The sequence below is a fragment of the Falco biarmicus genome, chromosome 5 (assembly GCF_023638135.1).
Source record: "Falco biarmicus isolate bFalBia1 chromosome 5, bFalBia1.pri, whole genome shotgun sequence".
NCBI lineage: Eukaryota > Metazoa > Chordata > Aves > Falconiformes > Falconidae > Falco > Falco biarmicus.
The window spans coordinates 67,185,522-67,193,419 of NC_079292.1; positions in this window are offsets into that span (position 1 = coordinate 67,185,522).

Below are 7,898 nucleotides of genomic sequence, written 5' to 3' on the forward strand. Positions count from 1 at the left end.
TTTAAATTGGAGGAACAAGAGGCACTACTACAAAACAATAAGTCATCATCCAAAATTCCCATGCTGCACCAAACCTCCTTTGGTACCTTTTTGTCTAACTAGGAGGGAGGTCAAAAGTAAGAATACAGAAGCATTAGTATTATTATTAGCAGTGCCTGGTAACAACACTTTCATTAAAGACATCTCACATGTTTTCACATAAACTCCTATTTTCGGGTTCTAAAACTCAGCCGTAAAGTTCACCTGCTTGCTGACATCAGGCACTTAAAGTTTAAGACTATAAGCACTTCAGTCAATCAAATTTCTGGTGAAAGCGAAGTCCTAGAAGTCCTCCTACATATTCTAATTCAAATTTGCTTTTTTTTACAGTCTCTGCACGTTAAAGTACAGAGTGGTTGAGTGAAATTATTTATGATGTACACACTCTATAGGTTTCCAAATTCAATGCAAATGAACAACTAGTATATTTGATTTCATACCTTAATTTTTTGGGGCTTTAAAGCAGGCCTAATCCTAATGAGTGCTGAGGACCCATCAGAAGACCAGCCTTTTTTTTTAAAGGTGATTGGAAAGCCTTTTTAGTAGGGAAAGGGGATGGACATGGGACAGACAGCTGTACAGGACTAGCACAGAAAAGTCATTGAACAGCCATGAAAAAAGATGACTAACAAAAAATGTTTGCAGCTAGGTAAGTATCCATTGCCATGCCAGAGTCTGCACACTTGTTCGTAGCTACAGATAAACCTTTCCTGGAATTGTTTTCTATTTGCTTCCCTCAGAAGCTTATATAGGTGAATTATTTGCAGGATCCCAAGAGAACAGTGTTTAGGAGAATGTTTAGTTGGCACTAAAAGGAACTGAGGATAAAACGAATTTATTTAAAGACAGAGCTCTACAACATGTGCCTTTCCTTGTATTGCTAGACTTCATTTATAGCCATCTCAGTTTAGGCACTGTTATCTGGAGTAGGCAATTCTAGGAAATACAGCAAAAAATCCCGTCTATGGGAACATTTTAAGGGTGTCCAGAAATCTAGCCCTCAGGAACATTTTGGAAAACCTCTGTATGGTATCGATCAGGGCCATCCTGAAAACACCCCATGCCTGCTCCCTCAGCAAAAGATACTTTGAAAGTGCTTAAATTGGTGAAGTTGGCTAGAGGACCCCCTGTGCACTCATTTCAGTATGTTCTCAGGGTCCCACCTCGTGGAGGAATAGGAAGTGCCCCATCTGAGGACCAGTAAGGGAAGGGCCAGGCCATGGGGAGTGCAGCTGGAAAACTACAAAGGGATCATTGCCTTGGGACGCTCTCTGCAAAAATCCTGGATATTGTTTTTAAATGACTGAGCAGCACCAGACTGGGATTCCTTTGAATGTACACATGGTCCCCAAACAAAGGCCACTGTGATGGCCCTTTCCAGTGTGAGGTCTCTTTCAAAATCCTTTCAGTGGTCTGATGGACAGACATTTATATACATTGATTTTAATTCTTTCTGTGTATTTTGAAAACATTCATCCAAAAGTGAAGCTGTATTGAAAGCAGTGAAGAAATAACTCTTTACTTTCTAATGGTCCCTTGGATCCAACCACAAAACTGGCTTGAACGACAAACCCGACTACGTTCACTTGTGAGAAACTGAAAACCTCCCAATGATGTTCATTTCCCAAACAGCCTCTTGAACAGAAGGGAATCATCTTTTAATAAAATGCCACTCTTACTAAGCTGAGTAGCATTTATCTTTTTTTTTAATGATAAATTAAGTAAATCTGTTGGATGTAGAGTAATTTGAAAACCTATAAATTGGAAAAGGACATAAAAAGATGTAATTGCAGTTTTCACTGCTCTGAGGTATGTTCCTCAGGTGCCACAAGGGTTTGAGAAATAGCACAGGGAACAGGTTTAAAAGAGATGATGCCACGTTAAGGGGAGGTTGGAAAGATGGTTATGGGATGTTGTCTAAGCAAAAAAGGATCCCATAAAAAGATTGCCAGCAACACTGATAGCATGTACCAGTCTCTTCTTTGCCACCTCTTCTCTTGGGGTCTGGTCCTCTGATCCAGAGGTACTGAGCTCCTGAGTTGGTCTCCTTTGGGCTGGGCTGGTGCCTGGCTGCGCATACCCTGAGACTGGCAGCTTCAGGAGAGGCAGGGAAGGGCTGCTGTCCCCCTGGGCCAGGCAGTCCTGCACAGAAGGCAGCGCACAGTACCTCTGCCTTGGGTCACAAGGGCTCTGCAGGTACTTGAATACCATGTGTGTGCAGTTTTGAATTCATCCAACACAAGAAAAAGATGAATAAATTGGAGCAAATTCAGCAGAGGGATATCAAGATGGTCACTTTCCTTGTGAGGAAAGACTGAAGGAACTAGAGTTGTTTAGCCTGGAGAAGACAAGGTTTAGGGGAGACCTAGCAACAGCCTTACCAAGAAGATGGAGCCAGACTCTTTCCAGTGGTGTATGGTAGGAGGATAAGAAACAAGCTGAGAATAAGAAGAAACTGCTTCACCATAAGGAGAGCTAGGTAGTCAAACGGGTTGCCCAGAGAGGCTGTGTAGTCTCCATCTCTGGAGATTTTCAGGACAAGACTGGAGAAAGTTTTGAATAACCTGGTCTGAGCTCATATCTGACCCTGGACTAGAGATCACCTGAGATCTCTTCCAACCTGAATTATCCTATGATCTAAAACCAGTCAGAGGAATTACATCCCAAATGTGCTTCTGCTGAATTGAAAGGTAATTGTTAAAGGTGTAAAGGTTTATATGGCCAGTATTTAAAATTATGGGTTTATTTCAGCCTGATGGACAAAATCAGCCAGGTTTTAGTCCTGAGTATTTACTATCATATGATGAAATGGAAGAGAGAAAAAAAAGGGAAGACTTCGGTTAAGTAACTCTATGGAGGCATCTGAACGTTCAGCTGTTCTAGGCTAGTTTACAGAATCTAGGGTGTATGTTACCTGTGCATTGATCTTGAGGACTCTTACACTGCCAAAGTGATGCAAAGCACTCTCACTATTCCCAGGAGTAGATTCTTTATTGCTAGAAAATAGTCGTTACTGAAGAACTCAAAATAGTGAGTCACACTGAAGCAAAACGTGTTTTAACACACTCCCCTGCAATGCTTTCAGAGTGCAGAGATGGAAGCACCACAGGGGCTGCAGTCCTCCCAAACAGTACACATGCTAGTTAATGTGTTCCCCCAGCAGGCAACTATCAAACCATCAAGCCCTGGAATATAACAGAATATATATTCTTCAGAATATAACTTCAAAATACAGAAGTGGTGGGCTTGTTTGTCAGCCAATGTAAATTAATGTCATTGTCTCTTTCAAGCCAGGCGGTACCAGTTGAAGATTTGGTCCACTAAAAGTAGTTGGAGACTGTAAGTGGTGCAGAGGAATTACTGCTAGGAGGATCATTTAGCAGGGAAAGAAGCTCAGTGGGTGATGCTCATGTCTGTCTTTTCTCATTGCTGCTGGAGCGTTGTGTCATGATGTGAGAGCCATAGCTATGCTTACGGTCATGCTGGCCCTCGGTGCTGTTCTCAGTACGTAGCTGCCCTGAAATACTGCGAGAGCAGTGCTCCACTTGCCCGTCCGCAGCAGAACAGGCCACAGTCCCATCATCGCTGCAAGCTGGTATACACATGGCGGGCAATTTTCATAGAGGCTGGGCTAGAGATGCTGGGCATGCTTGCCTGCTGCCAGGTCTGTCTGCAAGTATTTAAACTGTGAAACAGCATGATGCTCTAGCGATCAGCAATGCTGCATCTCGTGAGTGTTTCACCATCTGACATCTAGGAAGCGATTACTCCCTGATGACTCTTTCTTATCTGGCATAGTTTAACCCTTGGTATTTGCCTCCAAGAGATGATCTTTGGGCTCCCCTTCGGCCTGAAAGGGAGCTGACCAGGGACCATGACCTCTTGCCCACCTTCTGCAACAGTGAGAGAAACAGAGCTTGTACCCACCTACAGTCTTTTTTCATCTCTGCTTTAGGGAGAGTACACTTGGGGTCATAAATCAGTAGGGGGGCTTTGCTGCTAGCTGTAGAGGCTCTGGCATTCTTCATTGCCCCTAAGCTGTGGTATACCTTCTATGATTTCTATCCTCCAGAAGTGAAAGTGTAGGACATGCAGGAGGCACGCATGGCATCTATTGCTTGGAGAGTCCACTAAGTATCAAGGGCCAAATCCTGCTCAAGGGTTCAGGCCATTTCGATTAAGTCAAAAGACCCCGTTCTTTCATCTGAGAACAGATGCAAATTAAATGGCCATAAATTTTACAGCTGATTGTCAGATAATGATATAACTAGGATCAACAACTCTTGTTCCACTCCGCTAAGATTTCACAGCCATGTGCTGCTGCTACTTGTTAACATTGCTTTAATTAGGCCATGGCATTCCATAGAAGCAGAGTTTTGATCTAGTCTGAGGAGGTCTTCCCCCTGGTGAGAAACTTTACTAAATAATTGGGAAAATGGCAGTGGATTGAATCCAGGTGAAGCATCACAGGCCAGTCATTAACATCTCCTTGCAAGGATTGCTTTCATGGGAAGGCTACCTTGTGAGGAATTGGAGAGCAAACCACAGCCAGAATCCTTTACAGAAAGGCTACCACCTTGTAATAGTGGCAGAGGGTGAGTTCATGAGAAGCTAATTATAGCTATGTAAATAATTAATGGTGAATGCAGCCTATTTTTTATATCTGATTTATCAAAATCCCCACGATCTGATCCAATTCCTTCACACCCGAGAGGACTCTGTGACAAAGAACCACACTGGGGGACTCTGCAGGTGTTGCACGCAGAGCTGGACAGGATGGCTGCTATGCAGATGGCAAGTGTGTCTGTGTGACAGGGTATACCCACAGCAGTGTGCTGTATGTGTGCACGCTTCAGTGTGTGTGCCTGGGGCACAGCAGAGCTGTGTGTGCCCTGAGTGCCAGGCAGCCAGTCCATGGTCTCTTGCTGAAGCAGCCGTAGGGACAGAAATGCCAGGGAAGGAAACAAGATGGGCAATTGTTCCTGGAACTGCTGTAGCATAGAGACCATTGGAGTTAACATGCTATTTTATGTCCTGAAGGGAGAGCAGATTTATTGTCCTCCTTTATGCTGGTTTGGAATAAAACAGGAATATATGAACCCCTTTGCTCCTTTTTCTGTTATTTTTAATCTTCCAAAGTTAGAGTTTCTAGAAATTTTAAAATAGTCATGAACAGAGGTCAAGGTACTCTAGAAGTAAAAACTGAGTAAAGTCTATTCATGTTATATACTGGCTCCCCTAAGTAACATCACCTTCTTGGTCTGATCCCATCCCCACCCCACCTTTTCTCTCTCTCTCTCTCTCAACTTTGTCTTTTTTAATGTTTCCATCATTTCTGTCTAGTCTGTTGGATGTGCTTTTGAAGTCTGAGTGATAACTAATCATATTGGTTTTGTGGCTTACTGCACCTTTGGGAGTAGAATGGAGTCCTGGTATGAGTTGAATGTTTCAAGACACAGATCAAATGGAAAACGGGAACAGACAGTGTCCAAGTGGATTTCAATACAGGAAGACTGAGCAAATGTGGCTCTTAAGGAAGAAATGGAAGAGTGTTTCTAAGTGAAGGAAAAGGGGATTTTTCAAAATGTAAGCAGTGGCACTAGTATAATGCAAGTTCGTATTGCAGGTGAGGAATGTGCCTTTTATGAAAGGTTGGAGAGAATGTGGAGATTCATGACAGTGTGGGATAAAAGGAGAGCTGAGAACTATAGAGACCTGAACAGAGTCTCAGTGGTGTTAGCATACAGTAACCATCTGTTGTCTCTTTTGCTTCTGGAAGGCCTCTGTCAGCAGACAAGAAGCAGGAGCTTCACCTCATCTGTATTACCAGCTTTCCATGTGAGACAGGCTGTTTGCTAGGCAGGCACTTTCTCCTCTTGTGAAGGCGGGTGAGTGAAGAGCCTGCCCCCTCTGCATCACCTCTCATAGTTTATACAAGCTAACCCTGGGCTATTGTTTGTGCCTATGTGAACAGTGCCCTGTGCAACATGATGTGTGGCTCTGAGGCTTAGACGGGAAGCTTGTGAGCTGCAGATGGCTGCGCGGTGACAGCATGGGGCTGAGAGAAGGCACACAACTGAGCAGAGATCTGCTGGAGTAACAGCGTGGAGGTAGCTGGCTTCCCACATACCCTTCCTTGAGCAAAGTCTCCATCCTCAGTGACCTGTATAGATTCCTCAGACCCATTTTCACCTGCAAGGAAAACAGAAAAGAAACTAAAACTAAATAGGAATTATTTAATATCCATGCAGGAAAGTATAATTCAGACTTTTGTAGGCTTTGAGGGGCAACAGAGAAGTTATGGAGGTGAAATTTTTGCCATGGAGTTTGGAAGATGATTCTGGCATCTATTGATACGTAGTTAGATTAGGTTTGATTTTCTAATACAAAAATCTCAGGGAAGTCAAGTCTCTCCCTTTCATATTTTATTGTTTCCTTTGTTGCTTGAATTAGGTTAAAAGCGGCAACGTCTGCAAGTTGTGAACCATGAGGTAGATTTCTCTTAATTTTCTAACCTGGACATCATGTTCCTATGAGCCGGCCAAAATAAAAGGGCAGTGTTTATATGAGGGATTATGCTTTCTGACTGCCTGTGACTGCAGGGGAACCCACTCCATGACCCAGGGCAGGTCCCCTCCCAGCTCTTTATTCTGTAATGAGAACAGAAGTGGTATTTTAGACTGTGTGAGTTGTTGCCTGCCTCCTTGTGTAAAGCAGTTTGGCCAGTTACTGCCAAGTTATAGGGAGAAGGGAGTTCAAGAATTATCCTGTCAGCTCTGCTCTTGTCTAAACTGGAATGAAGTGAAAATTGCTTCTTTCTGTTTCACATTTTTCTCTCATTTTATAGTGTTTGAAGATGAGTAGCTATTTCAAAAGTTAGGAAATACCAAGAATCTGATTTCTCTTTACACTCAGGTCACAATACCCTGTACCAACAACATAAATGGCCTTAAAAGTGGCTGTAAACACACATGTAAAATTTACAGGTAGTACATCAGTATTTGTGTGTGCAGGGCCCACTGTGGCAATGCAGCAATAGTATAAGTTATATGCCTATGTGCACAGGGTGGGGAGTTTACACAGAGCCCTTGCTAACTTTAAAGCTGCCCCCCAACTTCAAGCTGTCTTTCTCATCTCTTTCCTCTTTTGTTCCTTTGCCCTCGATTACATGTATGTCAGAGAGCATGAGTCATTCAAGGTTTAGAATAATATATCTAAAAATACAATAGAGTTGTAACAATACCACATTTCCTACTGAAAGAGCATTCTTGCTGTGTGACAGGAATGAGTTCTTTCAGTTTGTCTTAACCACTTCCATAATCAACACCCATGCAAACAAAGCCCACTGTAACACAGAAAACAGGTATTTGGTGGGTTGTACACTATAACTATGTCTCTTTACTTCTACAGCTTTGTTAGGGCTTAGATGCATGTGCATTGGCAAACAGATTTTTTGTGATGTTACTGTCTAGGATGTCATTACAAGCTTGTTAGAAGCTATTTGTCATGGTTTATCTGCTGGAGGTGAGGCTATTGAGGGAGAAGGCTGTGGGAGGGGAAACCCAGTGAAGGCAGCACACGCAGAAGGTCCCATCCCAATTCTGGCTTGGTAATGACAGGACTGACTGACATTGTATTGTCATTTCTGCTCCATCTTTTCCAGTGTTTTTCTTGTTACAACAAGTAACTTTAAAGCTACCAGATTTAGGACTTGAATCAGGAAATACATCATAGCTTCCATGTGTAACCATTTGGGGGATGGATCAGGCCACATACCCAGTTCTAAGTATCTGAAGAATTAGAGGTGTCTAGCACAGAGCTTTAAAATATTTATGGAAAAATCTTAAAATCAACTTAAG